The 9,096-nt window shown below is 44.4% G+C and overlaps 1 protein-coding gene across 2 annotated transcripts in view; it reads right to left on the reverse strand.

Annotated features, from left to right (window-relative positions):
- The window catches only part of Thsd7b (thrombospondin type 1 domain containing 7B), an 837,148-nt gene extending 831,429 nt beyond the window's left edge, over positions 1–5,719 (reverse strand). The window contains exon 1 of one of the 2 annotated variants that reach the window (XM_036202865.1): positions 5,421–5,719. The gene's annotated coding sequence lies outside the window, so the exon portion shown is untranslated. The remainder of the gene's footprint in view (positions 1–5,420) is intronic. The other variant, XM_036202864.1, reaches the window with a different exon arrangement.
- Positions 5,720–9,096: the final 3,377 nt, after the last annotated feature.

A 9,096-nucleotide genomic window follows, 5' to 3' on the forward strand; every position in this document is an offset into this window, starting at 1 on the left:
CCTTGTCGTGGCTAAAGATGTCCAGAGATAATATTAAAACATTACAGCTGCTAGCACTCAGGTCCACATCAACCAAAAGATGCCATATACCAAAGCAGATGATGCTCCAAGTAGCTGAATCAAGCCCATCTAAGAAAAGCTAGGGAAGCCACCTACAAGACACCAGGGTAGTGGAGAAGGAAGCCACCTACAGGACACCAGGGTAGTGGAGTCCCAGAAGGACATTATCTGGATCCATTTCCCTATGAGAACAGAAATACTTCGATATTTTTACATCCTGTAAAGCTGTATCAATCACGATGGCCAGATCACCCCACATATGCCTAACATAAGCACAAAAGATAGAAATCAATACAGAAGCATCCAGAAGCAAACTCAAAAAGACATTACTGCAAGCTTTGGCCTTACTATAATTAAAACACTTCACTTATGCCTACGACATGGTATGCTTTTAAAAATACCATCTGAAAGAACTCAAAATTAAAATATGCATTACTACAAAACTATAGGCCAAGACCAAGGTGGCTGTGCATGACTGCCTTGAAGTTTAACATTCCTCTCCATGTTGTGATCCTTCCAAAAGCAATGGACTGTTCAGTAACATAACACCAGGGCACCCATCTGCAGTCAGCCCTCTTGCAGGCAAGTAGAACACAGCAAAGAGCTTTTCGCAATTATTGTGTTAGTTACTTGGGATTCTGTTTTTAGTCACAGCATATTTAATTACAAAGGGTTCACAATTAAAATATGCCTAGAAAGGCAAAAGCAAAAGCAAAAATTGTAGTCCTTGCTGCAAAATACCTTCTCCTTAGGTGCTGATAGAATTTTGTTGCATATAAGAAACACTGCCATATTCATGGAGTCCCTCCTCTAGGTCAAGAGTTACACTTTTTCCCTTATGAGGACCATTTTTAACATACAAAAAATATCCTACAGATGTACATATCACAGCCCAAAGTTGTTCTTTTAAAATCTAATTGTAAACACTGAATAATCAAAAGCTAATATGGTTTTGAGATGCTTCAAAGGGCACTGTATTTTATCCAGCTCTGTCATACATTCACGTACTGAAATGCACCAGGTGGCTTGATTGTTCACTTGACAAGCTGAGTCTGAGTTCAACTCTCCCCCTTTTGTAGTAACCACAAGCTTTTTGCCAACAGTGACATATATTCCACAGCAGCTGTAAGTGTAGGCTCTAAAATTTCACCGAAGGATAGGAAACAACCGAATGTCACCACTAATCCTCGGCTTCCCTCTTCAGATAAAATACTTGGTCTAGTAGTTATGGCATGCTCATTTTAAACCTCCAGCTGGAAACAGAACATCTGTATCACCTTTCTGAGGCTCAAGGAACATCACAGAAGAACACTTCAGAAGACTGAAAGAACACAAGAGTTACAGGTTGAGGAGGAATACTGTTCAAGTATCTATGGGATAGGACATGGCATTGCACTCAGAAACTCACAGTAACTGGGATTAGCCACACACACACACACACACACACACACACACACACACACACACTCTCACAGGAGATTGGATCCATCGTTGGCACATCATGGATAAGAGATGGGTTGCGGTTAATATGTAATGTCCTACTCATCACTGAGAGACTATGGGCAATTAATGATGTTGAGAGGGGGGAGGTGACACTTTCCTCAGTGGTACAGCCTTTGATACATTCTGCATATTCCAGTAAATAACTCTGGACTCAAGACTCGGGAATGCAACACCAATTAAACTCCATGGGATCAAAAACAAAGATATCAAAGGACAGTGGCCTTGCCAGGAAAAAGAAAGATTTTAGTAGGTGACAGAGAATGATGAGCAAGCATAACAGTGGGTAAAAACTCAGTGTATACATACGTGAAATGTCAAAGAATAAAAAACAAAATAGAAATCACCAGTGAATTATTGTGAACAATTGGCCATATTGTTAGCCATGGCTGTTTTCCTATGGGAAAAAAATCAACAGAATAATTTCAGTGGAGAAGTCTGAAGGGAGAGAAAGTGTAAAGATAATAAATGTTTAACTTGGAGCAAGGGTACCAGTGATCTGAAGTGTGCTAACCCACAGATTCCAATCAGACTCATGACAGTAAACTTGTAGAATTAAATCAGACCTGAAAGTCCTCCTCCATTCACGGGTTTGATGTGTTAATTATCACTTAGATATTAATCCTGTTAAGAGCTCTAAATTAAGGACTCATGGTATATCTAGGAAGCTGCCTGATGCTAAAGTGATTATGGCTGTCTTTCAAAGTTATACACTGGGAAATACCACCCTGTGAAAACATAAAGACTTATGTCAAATTCATACTCTGAACTCTAGAAATTTAAAATGTCCATGCAAATGGTTTCGGATAGTGCGATGTTCTTCTGTTGTTCAAGGTTCAGTCCCCAGTGTTTCATCTACAGAACGCCTCTGAAGCTTGGTCACTAATGGTGCTATTCTTTTCTCCCCACATCAACTGGCATACAATCTACTTAGAATTCTTTAATCTGTTTATCTTAATCATGCACTTAATATATCGTATCATTTGTCATTTTGACTGTTAATTGAATAGGACCAGTCAACTCTTCTCCATCATTCTATTCAAGCTTTTCAATCAAAGTTATTACATTAACGCCTAATCTTTACAAAGGTGTGCAGAACATCAAAATTACAGCTTGGGCAAGATTGTTTTTCTATGAAAGAATTGTATTACTCTAGCTTCAAGTTCTGAAGTACAATTAAAATGGGTTGACAGATTGAAAATTTTTCCGACACTCCTCTTCCATTAACTTTCATCCTAGCTTTTCATTCTGTCTGTCTGTCAATGATTTAAAGACAAACTTCATTTTACAGATACAATAAAAAAGAATTATTCCCTCAGAAATAAGACTTGCAGCAAGCAGACAAAGTTCTCAATGTCCTTTCTAAAGAAGAGCATTTTAACAGAATCATTTTCCTTCCATCCTTCTCTTACTCTTGAAAGGCAAGCTCAGTAGAGAACAGAATTGCACATCCAGTCACCAACTTATTAACGCCAGTCCTCAAAACAGCAGTCAGTGTTTACATGGTTTTTAAGGTCGGTAATTATTTCCTATCTGTCTAGCCTTTCAAGTTTTTAACAAGCAACAAATTGGATGAAAAAACAATGGAGACAGATTAAGAAATATTGCAAAGATCATTTTTTTCATGTATCAATTTAAATATTGAGGTAAATATTGAGTGGGTCCATTGTGTTTCCAGCCTCACAATAGACCAAGGAGGTCCACCATCAGCAGGCAGCATGCTCTAGGAACTCACATCTCCAAGTCCTTGTGAAGTCCTCAGAACCATGGAAGGTCTGCACCATTCAGTACTTCTGGATCTGTCTGTGAGAGCATGCAAGGCTTCTCCACATCTTCTAAACCAACAGGTACCCTTTAGAATTCTTTAGAAGCGTATGTGTAAGTTACCACATGACCAGAAAAAAAAATATTTTTATAATTTTTTTTTTTTTACTTAAATTTGCATGAAAGGGATTTTCAGTCCTCAGCTTCCAGCATGTAGTTGCAAAGTGCACAACCAGGGAAAGCTGAAACCAGTGTGGAGGGCTCCACTCCCTTCTGCTGTTCTTCTACCCCAGAGACAACAGGGAACTCCTCACCTTAAGTTTGTCAAGGAGGCTTTTGTTAGTAATGACACTTAGTCTTAGAAACAAGGGTGCATCAAAGGAAAATCTCAAGACAGAAACTTTATCTAACCTTTAGCCCACAGACCAGAGCATGCACTCACCACTGCACAGGACTTCTTGATTTGGTTAGTAGAATCCTTGAAGGGCCCCCAGAAAGCCTAAACTGAGTATTGTCAAGAGTCTGGGAGGGAGAGGGGAGCTTCCCTGCAGACCATCTCCTAATTACCCAGCAATCCCAGATCACTTTCTGAAAATGCCAGAGGGGATACGCTCTCTCAGACATTCAAAGAATCCAAAGAAAACCTGGCAAAGGAAACTCCAGGTACACAAACAGACTCACACACACAGACAGCAAGACAGACAGACAGACACACAGACAGACACACACACACACACACACACACACACACACACACACACACACACACCACAGGTTGGTGTGACCCCACCTACATGGATTACCCAATCTGATAATAATGAATACTCAAGATATGTTGAGAAAACACCAGGTAGGCGTTTTCTATAAAAAGGCCACATACAAGAGCATAAATCCACCTGAACTGGGAAGCAGCCAATTACCAACAGACCACCCAGCATCAAAAAGAGCACCAGGAACCCTGGCGCTTTCTACAGAGAGTGCCAAAGTCTCCTAATACCACTGGAACTCCACTCACTGGAGTGAATGGAATCCCAAGTGCTCTTAAAGGATGCTCACTCTTTAAGAATTCCAAAAGAGAAAAGTACCATTAGATGGCATGCCTGCCTCTGTAAATAAGTGTGGGGTGTGTATGTGAGTTTGTGTGTGTAAGAGCCAGAGAGAGCCAGAGAATGCTTACTGCCTTCCGACCCAACACACACACACACACACACACACACACACACACACACACACACGTTCATTCCAAGCTTTCCAACTTCAAGACTCAATGTGTGGGGACGCCAGAGAGCTGAGGTTTCATTTCCCCCTTTCAAATAACTTTAATAGTATATGGAACATGCAAGATGCAAGGTGGATGCTGTGGGGAAAAGCGTGCTTCTCCTCCTCCTTGCCTCCCACCCTGACATGCTGGACCTGGATTTTCTCTCAAAAAGCAATGAGGCGTCATGTAGGACCAATGGGCTCCCCTCTCCCCCAGGACTCCCCTCGCTCCACAGGGACCATGACATGTAAACTGTTATTGTGGCCTTCTGTCTCTGCACTGATAAATCAGAGGACGCCTGCAAAACTTCTTGGCTTGCTCAGGTATCCTCTCCGGTCCCTGTGCATCCACGCGCGCAGATTTCACAGTTCGGGCTACCCAAAAGGGACCCTTCAGTCTATCAGTTTAAAAACCCCACAGAACTCCCTACACTGAGATCCAAAAGCTCCAAGGCTCCCCCACAGGATGGGGAACCCCAAGGCTCCCTTCATTCGTTCCCCACAAAGCAAGCTGGAGCTTCATGCTTTCTCAGTCCAGTTGCCTTGAGACCCATGCCCAAGTAGCGTAGGGTGTTCCCGCCTGCCCTCTGGTTTAGAGGGTCCAAGCATGCTGCACCCTGGCAGCCAACCCTTCCCGCAGCCTAGAGCCAAAGGTTTAGGTTCCAAGTTCCCGCCTCTGCCTGGTTGAAGGGACAAGGGAGGCTGCCTGGCTAGGAAAGTCTGTGCGGAAGGCGCCCCCTTAGTCGGGGCAGCTGTCTCCTCCATCCAGGCTGGCCAGCCAAGGGAACCCGCGGCATCAGACCCCGCCAGCTGGGGCACAGCGTGGCCGCACTCACCAGCCTCGCCCGAGCCGCAGCTGCAGCCTCTTGGAGCTGCCAAACCCCGAGCTTCCCCAGTGAAGATGGTGGTGTGTGTGTCGGGAGACCACCCATTCCAGCGTCTGGCAACCCAGCGGCGACTCTGGCTGCTCAGCACTGAAGCTGGAGGAAGAGGAGGACGAGGAGGAGGAGGAAGGAACGGCGCAGTCGGACGCCATCTGCTGTACACCTCTGCGCATCCATTGGCTGCCTGGTGCGTCCCCCGGAGCCGCGGGGCGCCGGGCCGCGGGGAGCCACCTTGCGCCTAGCCTCCCGCAGCAGCTGCTCCGGTGCCCCTCCCTCATCCCTTTTTCTCCTCCCTCATCTCTCCTCCGGCCCCTCCTCCCCTTCTCCGAGTTAGTGCACCCTTCAGACCCCAGGACTCGTCAACCAGCTCCCCTGAGCGGACAGCCTGAGATGCAACTGGCCTCAACGCCCTGGGTTCCTCTGCACCCCTCGATGCAACTGTTTTTACAACTCTAAAGCTTCTGGGGTGCAGGTGCTGGCTAGATGAGGGAGACTCCACAGATGCGTTGAGCACCTGATGCCTACCCTACTAAGTATCATGGGGAATTACTCTGAGCCTTACAGTGGGGACAAGGGGGAATCCAAGAAAAGATGGGGTAGAAAGAGGAAAAGGGGTGGGGTTGCTCTTGGCACACTTGCCTGCAGGCACTCACTGATCCAAGCCTCAAGCTTCCCCAAGCTTCAGAGTTCTTCCCGGAGACTACAGAAAAAGACAAAGATCCCAGCAGGGTGTGTAGGAGAGGCACACTGGGGATGGCACTCCTGGGGACCACTGGGGTACTGAGGCTTGAGACTCCCGAGGCTGTCGCTGCAAATCAGGTACCTTGAAAAAGCCTCAGCTCTGGAACCGCTGGTTTACAGGAGATTCTTGGTCCTAGGGGGAGTATGCAGGAGATGCGGTGTGAGAAGTTCACCTAGGTAGGGAAGCCAGAGGTAGCAAGGAGCTGGAGAGTCCTAGCCCACACAGGTGAGGCCGGCAGGAATGCAGCCCAGACAGCTCTCAGGCAGTGGGGAACAGCATCAGCTCTGAAGGTCCTTTGCCTACTCTGACACTTGTTCCAAACCCTCCTGGTTTCTGACAGCTTTGATCCAGGGAACTTCTTAAGCTTGTTCAGAGCGATGAGGTTGCTTCAAAAGGAGAGAAGGAAGGAAGGTGGGGGAAGCAAAGAGTACCTATTGCCAATTACTGGGTATTTTGCGCTACTTAGCTCTTTAAAAGTGTGAGCCCAGAGACAGCAGGGAATGTATCCTTCTTATTTTATCCAGTGCCTGGCACACCATGGGTGTCTAAAAAGAAGCAAAAATAATAATGATAAAATTAAAGCTTGATGTCATAGCACAAATTAGATTAAAGAGGTAGAGTAGCTAGGATCTGCCACAGGGGGACAAACAAATCAAAAGAATGTAAGTGCCATTGTAAGTGGAAACGTGAATATTTTGGTGAGCAGCTTCCTGTGGGACGGGCTCTGAAAGTTGGAAGCATTGGCACTGGAAAACTGGCAGCAGCAATCGCTATTGTCCTGGTGAGCACTGTGCTCACATTCAAAGTTAAGCCTCTTTCTAGATCATTGCCTTAAAAATACATCAGCTGCATTCCAGATTTCTGAATATCTCCCCAAATCCAAGACCACACGATTTGTTATCCCCAAGTGATAAACATTGCCAAGGAGAAATGGGCCCATTATATTTTATTGTAATCTCAATATACGTACAGATCAATAGCCAATGGGTTTCATTTAAGTAACTTGAGAAACAACAGCCAGAGAAAAACATGTCTGCTTTCCTGAAGTGTTACACCAGGGCTTCCCAGGTTTCAAGCTTCCCAGAATCCATCCTGCATCTTCAGACCTGATCCCTCACACACACACTCTAATCACAAAGCTTGGCTTTGCAGCCTTTCTTAAATGGGCCATCAAAGATTGACTTTAGAATATGTCATTCATGACCATCTTGGTACTTACCCACCCCACTCCAGAGGCATTGGCTTGTATATTTTTCTTTAGGCTAGTGATTTGATTTGAACCTACATTCTAAATTTAATAAGCAAGCTCCTCCTCACTAATCCCACACACTACCTCAACAATCATTTATGATGCTCATAAAAATACTTGGATTTCTTTTAAGACCCAGCTTTCCTCCTCTGTCTCTCTTATTTGGTCTCCCAGTGTTCAGATCTAAAAATGTAGATAACACTTACATCGCCATTATGTCCTATGCATTGGGCTTCATTCTGTGCATGTGCATATGTATACACACACATGTGTGCACACAAACACATGGTATGTGTGTGTGTGTGTGCATAGTTTATGAGTGTATGTGCTCATGTATGTTTACACTTAGGTGTGTGTGTGTGTGTGTGTGTGTGTGTGTGTGTGTGTGTATGCATATGAACACACATGTGGAGGCCAGAGGTCAACATCAGGCTCCTTCTTTACCACTCTCCACCTTATTTTTTTTAAAGACAAGGTCTCCCTTTGAACCTGGGCCTCACTAATGCAGCTGTACTAAGCTAGCCACTGATCTCTCTCTCTGTCTGACCAGCTGCTTGATTACAGGCATACATCACTACTCCTAGCTTTTAGTGTCATGCTGGGGATCAGAACTCTGGTTCTCATGCTTGTGATTACAAATACTGTATTGGCTGAGCCATCTTCCCAGCCCCTGTATTTGGTTTCATAAAAGAAAAGAAAAACAATTCGGAAGAAGCAAGTCCAAGTGAGTTCTAAATACAAAAGACCCATAAGTATTAAACATCATTACTTGTTTCTCCCATTAGCCAGAGGACAGTCACTCCTCTTTAAGGCACCATGCTGACCATAGTATTTTGGGAAAATCACAGTGTAAGATGACGGAATTTTACCTGGCATTGTATAATAATGCATAAATCTAGTAGAAAGAAAATGCAGACCAAAGATTCCTTCTAACCTCATCTTTCTACTGTTAGCCCCATACCCCTGGTTTATGTCCAAATGGGATTTAGTAAAATACCAATTCCTTACTGAGATAATCTGCTTTGGTCCTTAGAAAAGCACTGCCTTAGAACACCTGCATTAGATGAGAAACATTTAAAGGATAGCCTAGGCAGGAAGATAGGCAAGAACAACTGTTAGACAGGAACAGAGATTTTACAATATACAGGACCAGAGAAAGTGTTTGGAAGAACATAGCCTTGAGAGTAGGTGGCATCATTATCTGTGAGGAACAGATCAATAGGGGTGGAAAGAAAGCTGGAGGTTAGAGATTCCCATAACCCCCAGACACAGATGGCAAAGGCGCCAGTCACCAACCTTTTAACAAGTGCAGGGGAAACAAAGGAACAATAGAAGAGGGGAGGGCTAGAGGCCTGTTGGGATTCATTCCCTAGTGCAAAGCAAAGCTAGCTAGCACTACAGAGGAAAATAACCCTTGCTATCCAGGCACTGTTGGAGTTTAAATGCTCCTTTGTTGTTGCTAGGTGTGTTTGCCACTGCCATTTCTGAACACCATGTTATCCATATGCAATAAGCTTGGGTGAGAAAAACATCATGTAAACAAAATTAACACATGTAGACATTAAACAAGAGATAGAGAAGGGATGCTGATAAGGAAGACCAATTTAACACAGGAGTGAGAAATACAAGTGCTGGTA

Source organism: Onychomys torridus, chromosome 11 (genome assembly GCF_903995425.1).
Source record: "Onychomys torridus chromosome 11, mOncTor1.1, whole genome shotgun sequence".
Classification (NCBI taxonomy): Eukaryota; Metazoa; Chordata; class Mammalia; order Rodentia; family Cricetidae; genus Onychomys; species Onychomys torridus.